The sequence below is a fragment of the Alligator mississippiensis genome, chromosome 8 (genome assembly GCF_030867095.1).
Source record: "Alligator mississippiensis isolate rAllMis1 chromosome 8, rAllMis1, whole genome shotgun sequence".
Taxonomy (NCBI): Eukaryota; Metazoa; Chordata; order Crocodylia; family Alligatoridae; genus Alligator; species Alligator mississippiensis.
In genome coordinates this window covers 51,750,427-51,776,926 of record NC_081831.1, presented here as the reverse complement: position 1 = coordinate 51,776,926, position 26,500 = coordinate 51,750,427, and the positions used below count along the sequence as shown (strand labels likewise).

At 41.9% G+C, this 26,500-nt stretch overlaps 1 long non-coding RNA gene across 1 annotated transcript in view; it reads right to left on the bottom strand.

The window, feature by feature from the left end:
- LOC132252150 (uncharacterized) overlaps window positions 1–2,204 on the bottom strand; it is a 66,573-nt gene extending 64,369 nt beyond the window's left edge. Inside the window, exon 1 of the long non-coding RNA XR_009463952.1 lies at window positions 2,082–2,204. This is a non-coding gene — a long non-coding RNA (uncharacterized LOC132252150). The remainder of the gene's footprint in view (window positions 1–2,081) is intronic.
- Window positions 2,205–26,500: the final 24,296 nt, after the last annotated feature.

Sequence of the window (26,500 nt, the reverse complement as noted above, 5' to 3'; positions counted from 1 at the left end):
GAGGGGGTGGGAGCAGCTCTAACTCATGACACTTTATGTAAAGTGCCATGAGGTACAGCAGAGCCCTGTACATCTATAGGTACCCTGAGTGATTCTCCTTTTGCAGTCATCATAACAGTTCTACTGGGACAGAATTCTACAGAATCAAAGAAAGGTGAGAGTCCATGGTGAAACAGAAAATATGCCATGGGATGCAGCAGGAAAAGGACACTTCTCACATGTATCACCTAAAAACTACCCAGAATTTCTCTCTATCCATCTGGGGTATTACAGAGCTACACAAATGCATTATTCTAAACCTTATATTATTTTTACAATCCAGCACTAAAAAAAAGACAATCCTGTGTTCTTAATATATTGCAGAATTTCCAAAAATATAACTTATTGAGTGCAGCAGTTTTTATTAAACAGTCGCACTGAACATTAATAGCATATTGTTTGCAGAAACTTGTACTTTCCATGGTTAACACTAAAATAAATTGTTAGTATATACATCATGAAAGTATATTAAGAAAATATTTCATAAATATGCACAACCAAGAAGAATACATGATTATTGTATAATAAAGCAGCACTTGATTTTACTTAATTACATGTCTAGGCTAAAGTGATCTTTTAATTACACATGAGTGTTTCAAAATTCTGTAAATGACACTCAGAGATAGGACTTAAGAAACAAAAATAATCCACTAGCAGTAAGGAAACGATAAAAAAGAAAGCTTTTTTGAAAGTTTACTCTAAATGGACCAAAGCCACTAGCATGGCACATCTGTCACAAATTGTTAAGGGTTTATAATGCTCCTAAATTTCACAAGTAAGAGGGATTATTGCAAGCACTGTAACCCCCTTTTAACTTTGTACTTTATATAATAAGAGTATTATCTGCAATCTATTTTTGATTGAATTCCAAGTTTTCTATTATAAGAGCCTTACATAGCTGAAACATGTATTATCAGCCTTTTGCTGACCCTTAGTGCCCTTTTATTCTCAAGAAGAACATTCAGTAGAATTTCCCAAATAATTTTATGACATTTAGCAAATCATCTCACCATTAAAGGGCACATTTCTTTTCTCACAGAGTGGCTGAAAGAAAATGATTTTGAAAGGTTGAGCATTTTGAAAAAGAGTTTAGTTGATTTCAATATGCAATAAAATCAAAACAAAGCATGCATATACTAAAAGATGAGACAGAAGGTTTTGAAATGGTGTAGAGAAATATAGGAAGAGGATGGAGGGAAGGGAGGACAAAAAGAACAATGAAAGATATTAGAGGGATTTGAAAGTGGAATTGGGGCTATTTTTCATATGAAATAGGTTTTTATGGCCAATTAAGGCTTCATATGAAATCACTCAAAACATTATCAAGACTCCAAATAAAAAAACAAAACAAAACCCCACCATGCTTATCTGACCCAAATATGAATACACATTGAATCTGGACTTAATGTGCAAGTGAGGGCTTGTTTCTTCTTCCACTGTATGGTCCAGGAAGAGAGAGGGAAGTTAAGCTAGAAAAACTGCCAATCTACTCACCTAAAATAAATCTGATTAGGATTGTGGCGGGCCAGTAGGGGGTGCCCCTGCATCGAGCCACCCACCTTCACTGTGCCCAACCACCTTCCAGGCTCCGAGTGCCTCCCTGGGGGTGCCTCACATCTGGCTGACCCCCTTCCTGGAGCACACCCACTAGCCTGGGGGGTAACACTGCCATCACCCAGGGATGGGCTTGATTCTGGCTCCAAGCACCCTGGGAAACACAGGCCTCAGCCCTCGAGGGTACTTGATTCACTTCAAGAACTTGGGATGCTTCCTTCAGTCAGAAGCACAAGTAGTGGTTGACTTTAGTCAGCCAAACCAAGGGGACTCCAAGGCATAATCTAGACCTACTCCCAATAAGTCTCCCATGCTAGGTACAAAGGAGAACTTTATTGGTTACAAGGGGTAGGGTTGGAATAGGGTACAGAGTAGAGCAATATCAGAGAAATCCTATATAGCAAACTGGCATGGCTGGGTAGCCTTTGATCATGCATCTGAGTTACTGCAAGATATATATCTAATTAGATCTCAGGTATCTTACTCACAAGTATCATCCAGAGGTAGGTGGAGATTCCCTCTGGAAGCAGGCAGTTCCTTGATCATGAGTTTTGAGAGAGAGAGCAAGTTTCAGATGGTCCAGCTCTTCTCTCTCTCTGAGTCTTCCTCATGGCTGCTGCCCTCTCCTCCTGGGCAGTCCTTAACTTATAAAGCCCTTATGACCTCATTTACCTGGTCCAATGGAAGCCAGCACCTGTTGGCTGTCAGCCAACCAATTTGAAATGCATCACTAGCTGCTGGGCAGATTGGCAGTTCCTAGCTCCCCAGGGAGCCCTAGCCCCTTGCCCAGGTATGTGATGCCAGTCATGTAGGCAGAGGGAGCAGGTTTCCTCCCTCCCTCAGGAATGTATCCAGCTCAGGTTACCTAAAGAGATAGGGTAAGGTGTGTACCCTCTGCAGGGCCCATCCTAGCCAAATTGTCACAGAGCAGAGTTCTTGGGGAGAAACAGAGGTGGCCTTATGCCACAAGGACAACACCTGTGTGTGCTCACTAAACCATGTCCATGCTGTTTCTATTCCAAACCAGCAGATCAGTAGAGTTCTGCTCCCCATCCAGGAAAGAAGCTAATGATTAACAGTGTACAATAACTGTCTTGCAAATTTGTGCAGTCTGAACAAACCAACCCTGTTGATCAGTTGAAAAAGGTAGGAGTCTTGGAAGGAAGGGTTTTGCTTCAATTTATTTGCCTGGCTATCCTTGACTTCTTCCTGAACTGGGTACATAATTTAACTGCCTGCACTACTTTTTCTTAACCCTTGCTTCTCTTTAGCAAAAGGTCTCATCTGATGGGATTACAAGTACAGTAAAGACAGATGGAAGTCCTGGGGGATCCATGCTGTGATGCTTGAAGAGGGATGAGGGGGAAAGGAGCTCAATACAATTCCTAAAGATATGAAAGTATGGGCACTGTGGTTCTGTTTCCTATATGCTGAACCTTGAAGTGTAAAGGAGTAAAGTAAATAAAAAGTAATCCAGGTAGGAAGATAGAAAACCTACAATACAAGAGCATAGTAGTACATGACTAAGGAATGGAAGTGCAAGGTGTAGCGATATGGATTATTCTGTATTCCAGTTATTAGTAAAGTGTATTAAGACGAAACTTTCATTACAGGGCAAAACCCTGATACAAGATTTTTAATGGTTTCTCTGTGTGTTTGGGCATGCATATGTGAGCGTGTGCATGAAGCACTGCCCTCTAGGTCCAGGAAGGTATTATCATTTCCTTTTTACAGATGAAGCACTGAAGATTTACTGCTACACACAGTCAAATGTGGACTCTATAGCAAATCAGAAACATGAATTCATATATCTTCTAAGTCCCAGGCATCTAGTGCCTTAACTCTGAGATAATCCTTCTTTTCCCAGGTGTTTAAATTCTACCCTTGGGAGTAGAAAAGTTCCCATTAGTACCACATTCATTCCATTACCTGACACCTACGTAAGGACAAGAGGTTATAGTTTGTGAAGAGGGTTCCATCTGTTTACTCATTATCATATTTTCCCTTTTATCAAATGTAGGAAAGGATTTGTTGACTACAGATTGTTGAAGAAGGAAATGAAAGAGAGAGAGAGAGTGCATAAAATTGCAAAGGCTAGAGTAATTTTCATAAAACAATACTGACACAGAGGAAGCCTTTGTAGCTTTGCTTCATTGTGCCTGATTTAGACACTGCTACTTTCTGGACTTTCAAGATAATAAATATGAAAGACTTGAGGGTGAAGACATCACAGGCTTGGAACCTGGACAGTTGCCATCTTGGTCCCAGCATACATCCATTAAATATTAAACTAAGGTGATAGAAAGGATTAATCTGTGGTTCTTATATTGTTTTTTTTTGTCAATAATATTTCATTTTGAAGCTTTTGAACATTATTTTTTACAATTGTGCCTAAAATTGTCAATGTCTATTTTGATCATTTCCTTTTCTTAACCCTTACTTTAATTGTCTTTTCCTTTAACCCTTAGACCAGGAGTGCCCTGACTTTCTCAATTAAGGGTGTGCCCCATTTGAGAAAGGTGAGAGGCAGGGTGCAATGTTGTACAGGGCTATAACTGCAGTGTAATAGGAAAAAGCATATACAGTATAACGTCATAAATCCAAATATAAAAATACAGAATTATCAAAAATCTGGCACTTCCCCCTGCTGCTCCGGGACCAGCTGCCACTTCCCCCCCGGACACGGAACAGGAAGCTTGCATGCAGCGGCTGCTATCATTCACCACCCCATGCCACTGCTCTGTGTGTGGTCACTGTTCTGGGACCAGCCGCTGCATGAACCCCCCCACCCCCTCTCTTTATTCCCCGATCTGCGACCGGCCCCTGCAACAGTTTAAAAAATCTGACATTTTCAGATTTCCAGCAGGTGCTTGGTCCTGAGCATGCTGGAGTTATGAGGTTATACTGTACTACATACAGGCATACAACCACTGTTCCCAATCATAACCAGATACCTTTTCCATTAGATGCAGAATAGATAATAACACTGCAACATGGATTATCCTGAAATAGTCCCCACCACTTAAGACATTCAGCTAATGAGGCCAGCTATTTACATTGAACAAATAGCGCTAGCTGTTTGCCATCTCTCTAGATCTTAGTGATAAATACATTTGTTGTTTATGCTGGTTATTTCATGAAGATGCAACTGTCCTTGTCAGTTCCAGGATTGACATCAGCCATAGTTTTAGTGTCTCCCTTATTCAGCATACAAATCTATTGGCCCAATAAGCCTGCTTTAGAGTAATAGGGTAATAATAGAGTAATATAGTAAAACCTATATTATGCTGTAATGAATGCTGTTCAGAATTCAGTAATGAATGCTGTTCAGCAACACAAATTAGGAAAAATTCTTTATGGACTACACCTTGAAATGAAAGCAGGGATATGAAAATTAGCTTATTTTGGTCCACAGAGTACTTTTTGGCAATCACTATTACAGGCATATTGTGGAATCTGTGCTGCAGCAACAAAGTTTGGCACCCAGGACAAAGCCCACAGCAGCAGCCTGCCTTTGCCCTGTGCACAGATCCGGGAGGCACATGCCCCACAATGCTTGCCCGGAAGTGCACGCAGCAGTGGGAGCCACCATTCCCCATCCCCACACCCCCACAAATGAGCCACTCACAGCTCTGTCCCATGCCCTACTTTGGCTGGGCAGTGCCTGTTGGCACCCCTTCATTTTGGCACCAGGGGACAGTCACTCCACTCGCCCCTCCCCCCACTTGCTATGGCACTGTGTGGACTGTTGTGCAAATCGATGCTTAACAAGTCACACTGACAAATAGGACCTAAGACTTTGTTTTTACAAAAGTTAACACATGAAATAGGAACACAGCACTCTTTCCGTTTGTGTTTTTAAACACAAGCAATAAATTACTGGACTTACATGGCCATGGCCATGATGTCTATTTTTTCAGAGTCCTACTACTAGGAATTCATGGGTGATAAAGATGACTAGATAACAAAATTTACTAAACTACAAAGAGTCAAATCTTTATTTTTAAGTTAGTAAAGGTGGGATAGATCATATAAATAGCTGTTCTCTGCTTCACAGTCCTTCTCCACAGTTAGAAAAAAATGTACATCCATTTAAGACCGTGTTTAAAAGCAGAATTCTTGGGGAGAAACAGAGGTGGCCTTATGCCACAAGGACAACACCTGTGTGTGCTCACTAAACCATGCCCATGCTGTTTCTATTCCAAACCAGCAGATCAGTAGAGTTCTGCTCCCCATCCAGGAAATAAGCTAATGATTAACAGTGTACAATAACTATGTCTTGCAAATTTGTGCAGTCTGAACAAACCAACCCTGTTGATCAGTTGAGAAAGGTATTATTGTTTATCTAGAATGGGTTGATTACCATTTTTCTGTAGTAATGCCAGGAACTCCTTGGAGCCTAATGGAGGACAAAACTTTGCCTTTCCAAAAATTGTTTCTTAGCATCATAAGTTGTGTTGTATGTCAAGTCTGGTATTCTGAATATTTATGAACTCTGGTCCTATGTCTGAAAACACTGACATTCTTGCCTTAAAGATATAACTGACATTACTTAATCCTATTCAATAGAACAGAAGTAGGCAACCTATAGGACTCTGGCAGCATATAGCAGAAGGGGGCTTTGGCTGCAGGAACATTCCACATGCCACTGCAGGGAGAAGCACCTGCTACAAGCAGTCCTAAAATATACCAGCTAGCCCATCTTTGATATGAGGTAGGTCTTTCCAGCCCACAGCTGGAAAAAATTGCATACTGATGACACAGAAGATGTCCTTGCACCCAAATGAAAGGTTTCTTTCAGAATTTAAGGATGGTGCTCTGTTGGCCAGTGAGCTCTAAGCTCAATGTCATCTTTTACATTTTATGGTATAGTCGATTTCTTTTATATGTTCCCCCCTGCCCCATGCTAATAAATTGAGCAAGAAGAAAATAAAAGCAAATTATAATAATGAAGTAATTACAGATCATAATGTGGCACCACACCTCAAGCCACTGGGAACCTGGCCAGATACTAATAATGCTTACCCCTCTATAGCAGCAAATGGATTCACTTCCAGCAGAGATGCAACAAAACTATTTTCAGCATCATCAAAGAAAGTTATCTTTTATGTTTCTATTGGGGATGTTGCTGACAACAATTGACAGCAACAACTTTGTTTCCTTGTGCTGCTGAGGCTTAATCAATTATCAGGCTGCCGTAGACTTTTATGAAAATGATGCTTGGGACTCAAAAAGTAATAATGAATTTCTTTCTGAAAAACTTAACACATTGTTAAAGTGTAGATGCCATGTCCAGCCTAAATCAGCATTTTACAGCAGACAGTTGAACAGTAGGAGGCAAAAACAGACATCACAAACAAGTGAAATTCAGCCAGAAAACTCAAGACAAAGGCATCCGAAACACTTTCTCATAGTTTTATTTTCAAAATGTCAACTAACAACTAATGCAATAGAAGCTCCTTTGTTTCATGAACTAATTTTATGCATTATGATATGATAAATATAGTCCTGCCTATTATAAAACATATTGATAAAATGAAATCAGAAGCATAAAGGGGAAGAATAATCTGAACAGTTTAAACTTCAGTATCTAGTGCAGTTAAATACCCTTAGTATCTGTTCAGTTAAAAATCTTGGATTCAGTATGATTTTATCCTGGTCTTCACAAAGTATCAAGTATCTATATAGTAAGGCTGTGCAAAGTTTCAGTCACTGATTTGATTCAGTGGAGATTTGGCCCAATTCCATGGCTGAATCTTGGAATCCAGATTGAATCAGGAGACCCTTTAATCTCTCCGAATCAAATTGGAACCCTCTGAATCAATTTGGGGAGATTCAGAGAGATTTAATGATTTGGACATAGACACAGCTTTAAATGCTTTTTCTACATTCCTCAAGGTAGCACGCAGCTTGTGAATGCTTATTTGGTGGGGTGGATGAAACATCCCATGACAGCATGTGGGCTCCCCTGCGTGCTTGGCAGCAGACCCAGAAGTGGACCAGAAGCACTTCTGGTCCACTTCTGGGTCTATTGCAGAGCTTGGTGACTGGTGGTTCCTGGGTCTGTGGGGGGAACCCAGGGTCCCCCAGCAGCCAATCACCAAGGAGAGGGGTGCGGGGGTTTGCTGCTGAGCATTCAGGGCCTCCCCCACACGCTTCTGTGGGACGCTCCATCTGCCCCACCATCTCAGTGTTCACGAGTTACACCTGATACCTTAAGGTACATAGAAAAAACATTTAAAGTTGGCCGAATCACTGATTCTCTGAATCAGTGTTGAATCCTCAGATTTGTATTTGGCTGAATCAAATCAGAACAGTTGTCCAAATCAATTAATCAAATCACTATCCCCCGATTCAGGCTGAATCCGAAACCAGATTGAATACGCTTTGCACACCCTTCCTATATAGTAATAACTCTGAGGCCAGTAAGAAGCTTTCATTTATATTGTTACCCTTTTTGTAACATTCTGGCTTTTTGTAATATTCTTTTTGAACCTGTTGACATTCTTTCTGTTTATGTTTACTATTATTATGTTATAGTTTTGTAGTATTTCAGGTCAGAAGGCACCACTAGGTCTTTTAGCTTGACTTCTGGTATACTCTATATCATTGCATTCTATCCAATTATGTCTATAATGAGCCAAATAATTTGGGTTAGATGATACCACTTTTTCCTCAGGAGACTGTTGTGTGCCACAGGCAGAGAACATAAGAGACTGAGGTTCAACCAGTGCCTGAGGCTTCTGCACTGACAGGGGACTGATTAAGTGAGAGATACCCAGATAATTCCGACAGGCAAACCATGCTCCGTGTTGTAGAATATATGTTTCCCTCTGTCCTCAATGTTCTTTGTCTATATGGCGTGGTCAAGCTGATCTTCCAGATCCCAAATCTGAGCATGAGAGCACAACATTGAACAAGCATCTAAGAAAGGGAATTCTCTGGTGGACTTAGACTACCAATCAGTCCCATCTAGTGACTGTCTCCAACTGTGAGCAATCCCCAGGACTTCTGATGAAGCAGAAAACATCTCCAAAATACTCCTAATCAATGTGGGGGGAGGGGATTGGGATTTTTTTTACGACTTATGCTGGTGATTGGCTGAGTCTCTGAAGCACATGACTTGATTTAATCTATTATATTAATGTAGGTATACAACAGCTATGAGAATGGTTAAGGCAATATATGTCTTGTGATTTTCTTCATGGTCTTCACAAAGAAAGGAAATGAACAGAGGGATACATAGATTGCATATTTTTTGCTCTCTTTTTTTATTTGGCATGTATGGAATGAAAGCAAATAGACAGGATATGTTTTCATAATAGAAATAGAAAAGACAGTAGGAGGTCATCCTACTAGCACAGTAAGAGGTCATCAAGACAGACCTAGTACTTCATTAGCAGCTTTACCAATATTATATATAGAGACAAGATTACTTCCTTACTTCTCCTTGATACAGCCAACAACCACATGATCCCATTTTGCTCCAGGATTGCACTGAGAGTTCATATTGAGATGGTCATATTGATGACATCCTTCCTAAAGTAACTATTTTCTCAGACAGTCTCCCAATCTCTAATTATATAACCAGATAATTCAGCTAACTCTGTAACAATAATCTGGCCTCTCATTATTTATTACCCTGCCAATCTTTGCATCATCTACAAACTTTGCCAAAAGAGATTTTATATCATCACCTACACTTCTGACAAAAATATTGAGCAGCATTGAATCAAGAATTGATTCCTGGCAAAGTCTGTTAGGAATGGCGCCACTCACTGATATCATGCCATTGACAACCACAGTTTGAGATTTATCAATGAGCCCATTTTAATCTCTTTTATATGTGCTCTGCTAATTCCTCATAATGTTAATTTGGAATTAACACGGCATACATTAGACTGATTATTTGGCTTTAGGGGAAAGTTTTAATAAATGTATTAACTAGCTGTATGTCACCTGGGAAAACTGCCCCCTGTAAATAATTCAAATACATATTGAATTGTGTGTATGTGTGTGCATGTATGTGTCTCTGATAGAAATGTTTAAATATGGGATTGTCAATAAATTGTCTCATAATAGAAAATGTGCCCTGCTTTTTTGTGCTGCAAATGCGCACAACTACCATAACTAGAAATGAACATTGTATAATTGTTTGCACAAATAACTAAGCGTGCCATTGGCTGAAGCGTATAAGCTGTTTCCATGCCCTGGGCAGGAGTGACAGCTGGGGCAGTAGTGATGGCTCGGCCATCATACTTGTGCTCCCTCAAAATCAGTACCTGGAACTTGAGGGCTCGTTGCCCACTCCTAGTTATGTTAGCGGTCATTGGCACATGCATTGTTTCCGTTGTGAGAATATTCACTGCTTTCAAAGATCAGTGAACTTCCAAAGATCCATGACTTCATACCTCACTTGTTTTAATATCAGGTTAATATTTTTTTTAAACCAAATACAAATATCACAAGAATTCATAAGCTTCTTTCAAATTTAGCTAAGTCCAGAACAGAAGGCAAAATTACTTTGCACCATTTCTGTTCCTGTGGTCTCAAAGGTTCACAAATGTACCACGAAGTCAAGGACTAATGTGGAGTGTACTTTCCAGACCAGTTCAGTAGGCATATGTCTGGCACAGAAGTATGTTTCTTGCATGGCATGAAGCTGAGTCATGTTGTGTTTCCATTAGTAGGTTGCTAGCTCACCCAGGTTATTCAGATTAACACAGACAATGGCAGCAGTCTGATCAAATGAGCTAGGATTTTCAAAGAAGCCCATGGTATTCAACGGTAATTGAAACAGTAGCATTTGGGTACCCAACTCTAGTAGGATCCTTTGAGCAGCTTTTGGGGCTATTCAAATTAGGGCTAGCAAGCCAGTCAATTGACTGGCCAATTTGCATATTTTTGGATCTGTCAAAGTTGATAGCCATTTTACAAAAAAAAGCCAATTTTTTTTTGTAGTTTTCTTGACAGAAATATGATTTCCCCCCTGTTTTTTAACACATTTACTAATGAAAAATATGTGCCTTTTCTGTGTATTATTTGGATGTATTGGCATTTTTTTTTACAATTTTTTAACAATATTTGATTTAATTTTATTTGACAAGTCAAATTCAAATACCTAACCATAGTTCAAACTGATAAATATTGCACACTGCACAGGCTGTTCCACGGTAGTTAGTGCTGTACTGAATCTGTTACAACTCCTTGTTACAGCTATACAAGAGATTATGTGGGCTAGATGGTAGATAGTTGCAGCAGTATTATGGTTTGCTACTGTGTGATTTGCAATTTGACGTGCCCTTTGCAGGACCTGTGCACTATAAATTGTAAACATTTAGTTCTTCTTTGCTCCAGCTAAAGAAGGCAGGGTATGAAAAATAATTTGATTGCCATGTATACATATTTCTGTAATGGTGTGTTGTTTTAGTGTCAGTCTCAGTGGACAGCAGGGATAAAATATTCCAAGATCAAGGCATTCTTTGTAATCTAGCAATTAATCATCTGCTCAGCATGTACACAGATAACAAACATGGTTAAAAGCTTAATGCCTATGTATTACAAAGTAAGCATACATCAAGAGAGCAGTCTGCAATATATACTATCTCAGAGTGCTAGAAAATGCTTGAGCAAAAGGCTTAGTGACATCGATACACACCTCCTATAACCCAATTAATGTGGATTTCTGGACATAAAAAAATTTCAGCATCTTTATTGAGTATGATGATGAGCAGCAGAAAGACAATCAGAAATTGTGAGCTCCAGTTCTGGCTCTTCTCCAAAGATCTTTCAGCCTCCTAGTGCCAACATCCCAGCATGAACAACTACAATCAGTGAAACTGCTGTCAACATCCCAACAGCTTCAGCTATAATGCCAGTCTGTCTTTGAAGATGCAAAACTATCTGGAAAATACTACCCGTATCCACATGCACACATCAGCCCCATCAGAGTATTTTATGAAGGAAAACAGGAAAAAACACAAAGGTGCAGATTCTTGCATTTGCCTTAACTTTCAAAGCCGTTATACTAATTTACCTCAGCTGACCCAAAGTGTGCCTAACTAGTACTCTGCCCTGTTTGCATTAAAACAATTGGTCCTACTTCAAAATGAGTGTAAATATCTTTCTTTTTCATTCTTACTTCTTTACTCTAGTTCTCCTTGCTTTCTCGACATGTTCCTCTCCATCTGCCAGCTCCATCCATCTTAAAATGCCTTGTTTTGCCAGAATCTTTTTATCTGCTTTTTTGTGCCTTTCTGCTATTGGCTCCATTCCTCTTCTTTGGGTCTCTCTCTGCCATTTCCTTTACCATAAGCCCTTCCTTACCATCATAGAATCATGACTTGTATCTCCACATTTGATTCTCCCTTTTCTCAACATTAGTCTGTACTCTGTGTCACAACATGGCATCACTATATGAGACACTATATGAGTAATGACTGTGCAGTCATTTAGTACTTGAATAAGCCACAGTTACTGTACAGTGGTAAAGCTGAATAGCATTTTTATGTTGCTGGCTGTGCATTAGGCTAAAACTAGTGCACATTAGCATCATGCTTTCTACCTTGAGATATTACTGTGCAGTAGTCACAGACTACTGCACAGTCAGTGTCTCGTGTAGACATGGCCCATTAGTCTCTACCTTGCACCTCTCTCTCTCTCCTTCCTTCCATCCTTCTTCATGGTGTTTCTTTCCTTTTTATTCTCAACTCACTCTCCCCAGTTCCTTCATTTCCTCTCAACACTCTATTTACTCATTCATTATTTTCCTTCCTATTGTCAGAACATAAACACAGCTTTCCACCATAAAAATCCTACTTCTAAGGCCTCATTAACCCCACACCTTTTTCCAAAACACTTTCATTTTCCTTTAAGTTACTTTTGCCTCAGTGTAGAAAAACAGCCATTAAGAAATCTGATCATCCAGAATAACATGAAAGAGAACCATGATTCATTTTTCACTTACTTCCTGATTTGTAAATGGCATTTATTTCCCCCCTTTCCTCTGCTCACACAATTTTCAACTCAAGTTAATAAAGCACTGGGTTTCCTGCCTGCAGAAGTATAAACAGAGTCTTGTTTCTATTGAATTAAACAGTCTACAAAACTGGAAACAATGGCTGGGATATACACATTCAAATAAACTAAAAAGGTTCTCCCAAGTTTGTTCTCCTACTAGAAAAACTTACTCAGAATCACGTGTACAGAGATTTGAATGTTGAGGCTCTAAGAGTGGAGAGCTCACAATGCTAATACTGGCTGTGCAGCTGGAGGGCCCTATGCACTCATCTCAGAGTGCTCTGTTGGCTCCCTTAGTCTTCCTGGAGACTAATTGCAGTAGTGCATAAGGCAACTCTGATTGGCTGACTTTAGACTGCTTTTTGGCAGCCTGTATTTCTGTACAGCACATGAGGAAATTGTGAAGAGAATGTGTTCTCCAACCTGCTGAAGCAGCAGAGTCCACCAAGTGACACTTGGGTAGAGGGCGGAGGGGAAAGGCAGGATGCTGTAGGACTAAGTTCTCTTCTGAGAGAAGCCACAGCATGTACAGACATGGTCTCCCAGATGGTCTTAAAGTAATTTAACCCTGGTTGTTCCCTGGTTATTCTTCTCCTGGAGCACCCAGTTTTACTCTGGGATAAAAATCCTGAACATCTGTACATTTGTGGTTTCCCTTGGGAAAATGGCAACACTTCCAGGACAATCTGAATGTCAGTGGGCACATCTACATGAGACACTACTGCCCAGTGATTACTGCAGACTTATTTAGTACTTGTATAATTAAGTACTAAATAAATGTGCAGTAACTAGAGTTACTGTGCAGTAGCACTGGCAAACACTTTTTTAGGGACACTACTGCACAGTAGCCTAATAATATTGCATGGTAACTGATTAGCACTGTTAGTGCTGTGACATGCTACTGTGAAGTAATATTTGGCTACAGCACAGTCAGTGACCCATGTAAACATGCCTCATATGAGGCCAATGAAAACATAAGAATGGGAAGTTGTGGGAAACTGTGGAGTCTGATGCAGAAAATAAGAATTATCAGAAATGTTGAAAAATAGAACTACTATATTATTAAATATGAGATCAAGACATAATAAATTTCCTCAGTGTCTAGTAGTAAAACATTTCCTCTTATGGAATGTGTTACAATCTCAGGAACCAAGGGATAATGCTTTAGAAGACCTGCAGAAAATTTTCAGAACCCTACACAGCAAAGCCAAATACTTCAATAGCCTATTTCAGGATTTGTACCAAGACAATCAGGCAAAGTGAAACTGCAGCTATAAGGCAGAATGGCAGGGGGGAGGGCAAGGGGGAGGAATTAACTGAACATTCCTCATTTGGAATTGTGCTTGGGGATATGCTGCAGGACAGTTTATTTGTGGTATCAATTATAAGAGAATTCAAAGATGATTGCTGGTAGAACGGAACTTAAACTGGCCCAAAGCAATCAAATTAGCAACAGCAATAAAAACAACAGTGAAGAATTTAGAAAATGTATACTTAAAATGTACAGAAAACAAAACTGACTCAGTAAACAAAATAAGAAGCCAGGTGGAAGATGTAGAAGCATCAGAGATGTATTTCCACCAAATGGGAGCTCATTCTGCATCAATTTGAAAATGTAAAATGGCAAAGTGTGATGAATGTCTCCAGATTGGACAGAGGTTTCTATCAACCAACATCTTAAAACCATGTTAGGTAGATCTCAAAAAAGTAGAAGAAAAGAAAGGAAGAAAGATAACAGAAGGGTTTAATTATTTTATACCCATGGAAATAGACAAAGATTTCACCTCCAGTGATCAATTAATATGTACATCCATAGTATAACACAGGAAATAACACACTACTAAATGCAACACCCACTCTATACAGAATGACCTGTCCAGATAAGAGGTTCTGAGCTTGTCACTGTAAAATATAAAATAACCCTATCTGGCAAAAAAGAATGGCAAAAAAGAAAAACCAAAATCTTACCCCACATACCATTGATATAATGATTTGAGAGAAGGACATTGGATAGGCAAGACTGGTCGCAAGAATTAAAATGGAATTGGGACAAAATTTTCAAATATCCTCAGTCAAGAAACTTTCACTTCAGGAAGTTCTTGGTATATACTTGGGCATTTTTAAAGAAGATTTTATAGCCAATACTTATCTCCATGATGAGCCCAAGCCAAAATACTTTAACACAAGACCAGAAAAATGTTTAGAGAAAAAGACAGATAGTTAGGACCTTGTTGAACATTAATTTTAGGCAGCTCCTGCAATTCTTAGTCCCTACCTTACCCACACATTAACATCTGAAATTAGTTTTAAGCACACTTGAAGCAGCTTAAGTTATGCCCTTCCAGGGCAGGTTTATCTCTGATCTGTGCTCCCAGTTTGTGTTCTAGTAAGGTGTGGCCACTCACCCCAGATAAGCCACCCAAGTTGCAGTCATTCAGTATCCCAGGATACAGTGTCCTGTCCCCCACCCTTCTGATCTTGGTCAACAAACTTTCCACCCCCTGAACTCTACTGCCCAGGGGGCAGTTTTAGAACCAAGCCAAGTTCCCTTCTTGTCTCCCAGGTGTGTGACCTTCCCACCCTCCAGGGGTGCAACCCCATGCAAACAGCCTGAAGAGCACATGCCAGATAGTCAGGTCACAGGGTACAGAGGGGCCCAGGAGTGGGGTCTAGGGAGGGTGCGGAGAAACAGGGTAGGGGGCAATGCCGTGGCAAAGAAGTTTGGCTCTTGGGGCAAAGCCCACATTGGCAACCCACTCTCACCCTGCACAGTGATACTGGGGACACCCCCCACCATGCCTGCTTGGGAGTGCATGCAGTGGAGGGAGCCACCATCCCCCTGTCCCTGCTCCCCCCACAAAAGAGCCACTTACAACTCTGTCCCATGCCCCACCCCAGCTGGGCAGCACCTATTGGTGCCCCTTTGCTTCAGTGCCCAGGGTGGTCACCCCACTCACCGCCCCCCTTGCTATGGCACTGGTAGGGGGGTAGACTGGGTCCCCATAAACTAGAGTCTCCTGTCATTAATGAAGCTGAATGGATAGTTAGCTGTCTTCTTTCTCTTTGCAGTCTGATCTGTTCTGAACTCAAAAGTAGTTCTGAAAGGAGAATCTGTTGGTACAATGAAGCAATGCAGTCTCCTGTAGTCTATCAAAATGATGGACCTGACTACTATTATAATATACTATATGCATACAGTTGGCTGGTGTCCACTATGGCAGTATTTTGTAATACAAATTAAATATGGAACATTTTCAAATGTGAAGAAGAAACACATAATGCTGACTTTTTTATTTCAAAGTGTTCTAGTTGCATTTCTGAAGGATCCCTTCCTCTGCCCACTGGAATGTTTTTCAGGATATGGGGATGCTATGAAACTTAGCATTTCAAATCTTGCATCACATCTCTTTTTCTTTTTCCAGTTAAGGATGTGTGAAAAAAGATGTACTTTTGGTAATCTTTGGAAAACTTAATTAAAACTATCACATAAAAAGGACCTGTCAAATAAATCAGCATTAAACTAGCTTCTTGAAGATAAATAATTTACAGATTCTTCACAGTTAACAATGAGCCTTCTGGAAATAAACTTCACAGTTTACTATAAAATGATCAAAGAGGGATTAGGTAACTATTTGATTTACTGGAAAAGTGTTACAGTATATCTTTGAGATTGAGTAAATGACTAGAGCTGAAAATGATACCATAGATGTAATGAATCTTAACAGTGATAGAAATTCATTGGGTTGTAGTCATTAATGCTAATTCTGTGAATATCAAAATCACCAAGGGGAACAAATTTCTGGCATTAAAGTTAATAATAGCAAAATAATCTGAATGAATTAATTTTTATAAAGATGTTGAGTAGTGCTGTTTTCTTTCTGAATTCTGGGGTCAATTAAAATGTGGAAGAATACACTGTAGTGTGAATGTCCTTGCTCTGTCAAACTCTCTTCCACATCTTTGCAGTCCTACCATGTCTTCTTTGCTAGTGTCTTATAATTTGGGGCTAAAGTAGTAGGACTGATTTTGCTACTTTGTGCCACTCAAAAAGTGCAGGTAGCTGAATACTCATTACAATTGTCAAACAAATTTACCTGTTCTAGGAACTCATTTTATTTTCAGAAGTCTTGTGACTGTTATGCCCTTGTCCCCTGCAACCTTGGTTTATGAAATATTCTGGAAGCAGGAAGATGGCTAGTTAGGATAGGAAGGGAAGGATTATCCCTCATCTTTGATTTGAAGACATCTGTTATTTAGCATAAAGAAGAAGAAACTAGTTTGAATAAAACATGGACTTTTCTACCAGTATGTTGCACTAGTTAAATTTAAGGCATGAATTTTAAATTGGTGGAGACATTTTAATTTCATTTCAACAATTTGCAATTCATGCCTTAAATTTAACTAGTATAACATAGGAATCAGTTTAATGCACATCAAAATAAGAAATAAAAAACACACAGCCATACAAACTTTTGCATTAAACCAAACAACTTTAAAGTTTCAACTCAACCAACTATCTTTCTTAAGTAGACAAGACTTAAGAATCACCCTCCAGTCTCTGCCTTGAGAAAGATTACCCAGTACATAAATCATGCTGTATAGTTAAAATTGGAAGAATCAGATTGCAACAGGCATCAACACAGTTAAAATGGCAACTAACACTACCCCACATCTGTATTGGTACTCTCTCAACTTTATATGCAGACTGTGAGGTAGGGTCTGTACTTTCGCACTTCACCCTGGCAGGGAGTGGACAGAGCTTCGGTTTTATATTTCATCATATATTTAATCATATTTCATCATTATAGTTCATCATCCTCTGGGAGAAATCCCAGAAGACTGGAAGAGGGCCAATGTTGTGCCCATCTTCAAGAAGGGGAAGCATAAAGACCCGGCATGACAGCTGAAAATTATGTCTGTGTGATAAAGGTGCTTGCTGAAGGCTCTATGAAGAAACCAAGTGTTTTTCTGTCATTTGTTTAAATATTAAGCCATATGTTGTTGCTAAGAGCCTAATCAAAGTTTAAGATGTAGTAAGGCCTTGTATAAAGTAAGACCTAGTAAATTTAGCAAAGCTTTGAAGTAGTAAGACCTTGTGGCATAGTTAAAATTAAGCTTATCAAAAAAATGCAAGGCTTGTACTGTTATTGGTCAGTCTAAGGACAGTTGAAGTAAAAAGAATCTGAGTGGCTGTAACTTATCAAGACAGCATAGAAATTATAAATGGGCTGGCACATCCAGAAATCATTCAGAAGGAAGATACAGCTCTGTGAAAGGGATTAATTAGCTGTTGACCTGAATCAGTGGGCCCATGGATCTCAAGGAGCCCAAGGACTGAATACCAGTGTCCTTCCTCTCAGACAGCACTGATTGGGGTCACCTGACTTCGCGGACCTTTGTGGAAAGAGAAACTTGTCATACATCAGGCATCATAGGGACTGCTGATAAGTTGCCAACACAAATTATTATTGTCTGTCATTGTTTGTCTGGTTACTATGTGTAGTTGTGTTTTTGTTAAGTCAATAAACCTTTCTTACCTTTCTACCCCCTGACCACACTCTCAATCAATCCTGAACCCTCCGCTGGCAGCTGGAACACCCAGAAAACTACAGGTCAATTAGCTTAAATTCTATTCCAGGGAAAATCCTGGAAACATTAATCAAAGAGGCTATATGTGACAAAATTACAGAAGGCATGATACTGAATGACAGCCAGCATGGCTCCGTCATGGGCAGGTCTTGTCTGACCTACCTCATTTCTTTCTATGATCAGGTGAGTTGTCACCTGGATGAAAGAAAAACAGTTGACATCATATACCTTGACTTTCAGAAAGCCTTTGACCTGGTATCCCACAAGGTACTGATCAGCAACCTGGAAGATATTGAGCTCACTCTGGGACTGTCAAGTGGGTATGAAACTGGTTGTGGGGTAGGATGCAGAGACTCCAAATGAATGGATAGGTGTCATCCTAGTGAGATGTGGGCAGTGGCATACCCCAGGGGTCAGTACTTGGCCCGGCACTATTCAATATCTTCATCAATGACCTGGATGAGGTGGTGAAAAGCCAAGTTTGTGGACAACACTAAGATATGGGGTTGTGCAGACTCACCCGCAGATAGGCTGAAGATACAAGCAGCAATTGACAGACTGGTATGTTGGGCAGAACAGATCCAGTTGAGGTTCAATGTAGAGAAATGCAAAGTGCTGCATCTGTGAAGGAAGAACCCCCAACACACCTACAGGCTGGGCATCACTAACCTGACCAGCACTACAAATGAAAGGGATCTGGGGGCAATAATAGACCCCAGCATGAATATGTTCTGACACTGTGGTGCAGTAGCTGCTAGGGCCAATAAAACTGTGGCATGCATCAATTGATGCATCTCCAGTAAAACCAAAGAAGTGATTCTCCCACTTTACTCAACATTGGAGTGGCCACAGCTGGAGTATTGCATCCAGTTCTGGGTGCTGCACTTCAACAAGGATGTGCTAAAGCTCACGAGGGTCCAGAGAAGGGCCACCCATATGATCAGGGACTTGTATGGCAAGTCATACAAGGAGAAGCTGAGGGATCTTGGACTCTTCAGCCTAGAGAAAAGAAGGCTGAGAGGGGACCTGATTGAAGCCTACTGCTATATCAGAGGCATACATTAGGGGCTCAAGTGAACAACTCTTCACCAGGATGCCCTGGTAAAAAACTAGAAACAACAGCCACAAACTCTTGGAGGATAGTTTCAGGCTGAACATTAGGAAAAACTTCTTCACAATTAGGATGTTCAGACTATGCAACAAGCTCCCTACAGAGGTGATGCAGTCATCTACTCTAGAAGTATTTAAGAGACGACTGGAAGGTCACTGGGCTATGGTCACCTGATCCCAGATGTCTTCCCTTCTCATGCAGGGGGCTGGAACCGATGTTCCTTTGAGGTCCCTTCCAGCCTTGTGATTCTGTTCTATGATTCTATTATCATGAGGTCACAGTAGGTAAAGCATATCTGTGCAATTTATAATAAACGTAAGACCACAGTTGGCAAGTCTCTTGATTTTATTCATGAACTTTGGTGTTTTTCAGAAAGATACTCATAGATTCATAGATAGATTCATAGATGTTAGGGTCGGAAGGGACCTCAATAGATCATCGAGTCCGACCCCCTGCATAAGCAGGAAAGAGTGCTGGGTCTAGATGACCCCAGCTAGATGCTCATCTAACCTCCTCTTGAAGACCCCCAGGGTAGGGGAGAGCACCACCTCCCTTGGGAGCCCATTCCAGACCTTGGCCACTCGAACTGTGAAGAAGTTCTTCCTAATGTCCAATCTAAATCTGCTCTCTGCTAGCTTGTGGCCACTGTTTCTTGTAACCCCCGGGGGCGCCTTGGTGAATAAATACTCACCAATTCCCTTCTGTGCCCCCGTGATGAACTTAAAGGCAGCCACAAGGTCGACTCTCAACCTTCTCTTGAGGAGGCTGAAAAGGTCCAATTTCTCTAGTCTCTCCTCGTAGGGCTTGGTCTGTAGGCCCTTGACCATACGAGCTGCCCTTCTATGGACCCTCTCCAGGTTATCCACATTCTTCTTGAAGTGTAGCGCCCGGAATTGCATGCAGTACTCCAACTGCGGTCTGACCAGCGCCCGATAGAGGGGAAGTATCACCTCCTTGGACCTATTCGTCATGCATCTGCTGATGCACGATAAAGCGCCATTGGCTTTTTTGATGGCTTTGTCACACTGCCGGCTCATGTTCATCTTAGAGTCCACAAGGACTCCAAGATCCCTTTCCACTTCTGTGCCACCCAGCAGGTCATTCCCTAGGCTGTAGGTGTGCTGGACATTTTTCCTCCCTAGGTGCAGCACTCTGCATTTCTCCTTGTTGAACTGCATCCTGTTGTTTTCTGCCCACTTGTCCAGCCTATCCAGGTCTGCCTGCAGCTGTTCGCAGCCCTCCGGCGTGTCCACATCTCCCCATAGCTTTGTGTCATCTGCAAACTTGGACAGAGTACACTTCACTCCCTCGTCCAAGTCACTGATGAAGACATTAAAGAGTATCGGTCCAAGGACCGAGCCCTGCGGGACCCCACTGCCCACACCCTTCCAGGTCGAGACCGACCCATCCACCACGACACTCTGGGTGCGGCCCTCTAGCCAATTCGCCACCCACCGGACTGTGTAGTCATCCAAGTCACAGCACCTTAACTTGTTCACCAGTATGGGGTGGGATACCGTATCGAAGGCCTTCCTGAAGTCTAAGTATACGACATCCACACCTCCTCCTGTGTCCAGGCGTTTCGTAACCTGGTCATAGAAAGAGACTAGATTGGTCAGGTACGATCTGCCCGCCACAAACCCGTGCTGGTTTCCCCTCAGCATAATTTGCCCTGCTGGGCTCTCACAAATGTGAGCCTTGATAATTTTTTCAAAGACTTTGCCAAGGATGGAGGTGAGACTGACTGGCCTATAGTTGCCTGGGTCCTCCTTCCTCCCCTTTTTGAAAATGGGGACCATGCTAGCCCTTTTCAAGTCCTCTGGGACTTGGCCCGTGCGCCACGAGCGTTCAAATATTCCCGCCAGTGGCTCTGCAATGATGTCGGCCAGTGCCTTCAGCACCCTCAGATGGAGCTCATCCGGGCCTGCCGACTTAAAGGCATCCAGTTCTTCCAAGTGACTCTGCACCATCTCAGGATCTACGCATGGAAGTCTGGCGCCTTGCTGCTGCCTCTCTACAACCGCAGTGAGAGACCTGTCGTGTCCCTCGCTTAGGAACACTGAGGCAAAGAACTCGTTGAGGAGTTCAGCCTTGTCCCCCCTGTCTGTCACCAATTGTTTCTGCCCATTTAGCAGGGGTCCTATTCCTTCCTGGGCCTTCCTTTTACTCCCTATATATCTAAAAAACAATTTCTTGTTGTCTTTTACTTGGGTTACCATCCTTAGCTCCATGGTAGCTTTGGCCCGTCTAACTGCCTCCCTACAAGCACGAGCAGAGGAGGTATATTCATCTTTAGTGATCTCACCTTGTTTCCACTTCTTATGTGCTCCCCTTTTGGCCCTTAGGCTGCCCTGGATTTCTGCGGTCAGCCAGGGAGGCCTCCTGGCCCCTTTTCCTCTTTTGCCTCGCTCGGGGATCGTCTTGCTTTGTGCCCAAAGGATTGTTTCCTTAAGGCACAGCCACCCTTCTTGGGCTCCCATCCCTTCAAAACTCCTACTCTGCAATGCGTCCTTGACTAATCGCCTGAGTTCATTGAGATCAGCTTTCCTAAAGTCTAGCACTTTCACCCTACTAGTTACTTTACCCACTCGACGTCTTATGTTGAATTCTATTATTAGGTGATCACTGTCTCCCAAATGGCTACCGATCTGGAGGTCCCCTACCATGTCATCCCTTGTTGCCAATACCAGATCCAGTATGGCATTCCCCCTAGTGGGATCATGTACCTCCTGTGTCAGGTGGATGTCCTGTACACAGGTTAGAAACCTGCGTGAGCGGTGGGACTTTGCTGTCTGTGTCTCCCAGCAGATGTCCGGGTAGTTTAGGTCCCCCATGACTTCCGCCTCTTTAGCTTTTATGGTCTCTGAGAGTTGCCTCAGGAGCCCCGCATCTATTTCTTCCCCTTGGTGTGGGGGTCTGTAGCAGACCCCTACCACCAAATCCCTTTCTCCTTGCCCCCCATGTAGCCTAACCCACAATCCTTCTACTTCCTCAACCTTGGATTCTGTCTTGATGAGGGTTGATGTATATTGATCACTGACAAAGTGCAACCCCCCCCCCTTTCTTCCCCGAACTGTCCTTTCTGTACAATCTATAGCCCTCAATATGTACCGCCCAGTCATGGGATGAATCCCACCAGGTCTCTGTTAGCCCCACTAAGTCATAGGTGTTTAGTGCAAGCAGGAGAGCTAGTTCATCCTGCTTGTTCCCCATGCTCCTAGCATTAGTATATAGGCACTTGAGCCCTGCGACTGGTGCCTTTGCCGCCCCCCCTCTCCGAGTCCCAAGGGGCCCATTGTTTCTTACCTTCTTGTTTCTTACCTGTTCTGTAGTGCTGGTCTCCCCATGGCTTTCAGGTTTCCAATGCTCTCTTTCTTCAGGCTGGTCTGTCCTTGTGGGTGCCACATGGTTTGATGGTCCACAGCTTCCCCTGGCCTTGTACTCCCCTCCCCCCGATGAGCCTAGTTTAAAGCCCGCCGGAGGAGATCCGCCAACCTAGAAGAAAACACACGCTTATCTTTGGGGGACAGGTGAAGCCCATCCCAGCTGAGCATGTCCCTCATCGTGATATGCGGGTCATTGTCCAGGAAGCCGAAGCCTGCCTCGAGACACCACTGCCAAAGCTTCCAGTTGGTTTCTCGGATGCAGTTCTCATGCCGTCTTCCTTGTCCGCTCACTGGTAGGATGGAAGAGAATACCACCTGTGCACCGAACTCCTTCAGCACGCTTACTAGATGACGTAAGTGTGAATGTAGGTCAATTTTATGAATTTATATGATGTATGTTGTTATTTTGATAGCTGTTATAGCCAATATTGGGATTGATTTTTTTATTAGCCTAACTCTTTTTTGAGGTCTTGGATCATCTGCTTATTAATTTTAACACTGGAAATGAACTTTCCCCTTGCTCCATATTTCTCAGGCCAGGTATTTGCAACTAATCAGCATGTAATTATCTATAATTACTTAATTATAGTGTTATAAGTAACCAACAAATTGCCCATCATGAACGAAGGGGGGCAGGTGAGGACAGAGCACTGCCACCCAGTGCCCTGTGGTGCCGCCACTCTGGCTGTAGCCCCATGAGCCCCCCTCCCCCCCCTCCATGATCCCTGCATCCACCCACCCCCCTGGCTTCGGCCTCATGCACCCCCCCTGCATCCAGCCCCGTGCGCCCCACCCCCCACCCCACGTCTTCCCTCCCTCCCTCCCTGCTTCCCTGCTGTTTCCCCCTCCTTGTCAGCTGCCATTGGGGTGGGGGTGGTGGCAGCACAGTGGCTCCCTCATTCTCTCACCCCCTTTGTCCATAATACTATAGGCCCTCACAGTCATTCAACATGTGCGGTGTTGGTCTGGAGCATTATGGACCTTGGCGGTGCATGTGCAGTTGGTCTGGAGCATTATGGACAGACAGAATGACAGACAGATCAAGGCTTTTATTATATTAGAATTGTCATAAACATGTCTAAGGTCAAGCAGTCATACTCAGAGAACTGCATTTACTCAACCCCCCTAAATTGTCAGTTCTTTATTATCTGTATCATATTTATTATATTTTGTATGCTTCTTATATGAGGTAAAGATGCCATTGTAAGAATGTAATTCATAACTGATTGATATGAATAATCACACTTAAAATAGCAAAAATAATTCTTTAAAATGTTATCATGTAGTTCTCGTAAGCCAAATTACTTGATTTTACAAAGAAGAAATGTGTATTGCATTAAATACTTAATTTCAAAGCCATTGGTTATACTTTTTGAGAAATCATGGTGCTCAAGTGAAGTCCCAAATAGTTAGAAAATGGCAAATATAGTGCCTACCTTTCAAAAAAAGAAGGGGGATCAGGGGAATTACAAACCAAGTCCTCTGAAACTCAGTACTTGATCATGAAGAAGGTCCTCAAGGAATCCATTTCAAAACACCTAGAGAAGACCAAGGTGATCAGGAACAGGTGGCATACATTCACCAAGTCATGCCTGGCCAACTTGATTTCCTTCTATGATGAAGTGACAGATGCTGTGGATATGGGAAGAGCAGGGGACATAGTCTACCTTGACTTTAACGAGGCTTTTGAAACTATCTCCCACAACATCCTCATTAATAAGCTAAGGAAATAGAGACTAGATAAAAGTACTGTAAGGTGGATACATAACTCGTTAGATCATCATGCTCAGCAAGTAGTAGTAGTCATCAATGCCTTAATGTCTAGTTGGGAGGATGGATCAAGTGGAATTCACTACGGAGGCTGTTCTACGCTGTTATTGTTTAACATTTTCATTAATTATTTGGATGTTGGATTTGAGTGCTTAGCAAAACACTTAATATAATTCCTTTTGACACCAAGTTGGGTGGAGGTGTAAACACCCTGGATGGTAAAACTAGGATCCAAAATGACTTGTATAAACTAGAGAAATGGTCCCAACCATTGAGATAAAATTCAACAAGGAAAAGTGCAAAGTCCTGCACTTGTGATAGAATAATTGTATGCACAAATGCGGTGGATAGATCGTAGTACTGCAGAGGAGGATCTTGTGGTTACAGTTGACCATAAGCTGAATATGAACTAACAGTGTACTCTTGTTGCAAAACAGCTAACAACATACAGGGGGTTATATCAACAGGAGTGTCACTTTTAAATCAAGGGAACTGATTCTTTGTCTCTACACCCCACCTGGTGTACTCTGTCCAGTGTTGGGTCCTATACTTCAGAAGGTATGGAGAGATTGGAGAGTCCAGAAGAGATTTAAAAAATAACTAGAGGCCTAGGAGGCATGACTTATGAAGAAATTATTGAACAGCTAGGACTATTTAGTATAGAGATGGGAAGACTGAACAGGGATAACACTTAATAATTAAAGGACAATGACAGAGAGGATGGAGATGGGCTTTTCTCTGTTGTTATAGGGAATAGGAAAGGAGCATTGGTCTCAAATTGTAGCAAAGAAAATTTAGGTGGAGATTAGGTGGAATTACCAGAGTGGTAAGAGTGGTTAAACATTGGAACAGGCATCTAAAGTTGTGGAATCTCTATTCATAGATTTTTTCATAAGCCAGTTAGATACTTGACTGGGATGCTTTACTATGGGATGATACTGCCTTGAGCAAGGGGCTGAAAAAATATGACCTCACAAGGTCCCTTCCAGCCCCATAATTCCTTTTGAATTAATATCTGGAACAAGTGATTTATGAAATCCTGATTATGGAGCAAGAAATACTGTGATTGTTTCTTGCTTATAATACTGTGATTGTTTCTTTCTTATGTTGGTAGAGAGGGAACTCTAGTAACTTACTTTACATATACATTCAAGGTGGACAACATATTAGGGGTGTGCGAAGCGAGCCCTATTCAATTTGGATTTGGATTCGGCCTGAATCAGGGACAGTGATTTGATTCGTTAATTCAGATCACTGTCCCTGATTCGATTCAGCTGAATCCGAATCTGAAGATTTGATTCTGATTTGGAGAATCAGCGATTCAGACATAGACATAGCTTTAAATGTTTTATTCTATGTACCTCGAGGTACCAGGCATGGCTTGTTGAATGCTGCGAGGCTGGGAAGGATAGAATGTCCCACAGGAGTATGGGGGCTCTCCACTTGCTCAGTGGCAAACCTAGAAATGGACTGGAAGTACTTATGGTCCACTTCTGGGTTTGCCAAGGAGCGTGCTGGGTCCTCCCCCCCTGCACCCCATCAGCTTGGCAATAAGCTCGGGGGAGGGGGCTGGGTGTCTCCCCAGACCCAGGAGGTACCAGTCACTGAGCCAGGGGGATGTGTGGGGGGTCCCCAATGTGCTCCCTGGCAGACCTGGACGTGGACTGGAAGTGCTTCTGGTTCACTTCTGGGTCTGCTGTTGAGCATTCTGGAGAGCCCACCACACTTCTGTGGGACACTCCATGTACCCCAGCATTGTAGCATTCATGAGCCGCCTAGTACCTAGAGGTATGTAGAAAAAAACATTTAAAGCTGTGTCTATCTCCAAATCTCTCCAAATCAATTCAGAGGGTTCTGATACAATTCAGAGAGATTAAAGGATCCTTTGATTTGATTCAGAGATTTGGCCACTGAATTAGGCCAAATCTCTGCCGATTTGAATCAGGGACCAAAGCTCTGCACAGCCCTACTCTATATCTTACATGAAAACAAATAATTATATCAAAAACTAAGATTTAGTTACATATGTTTC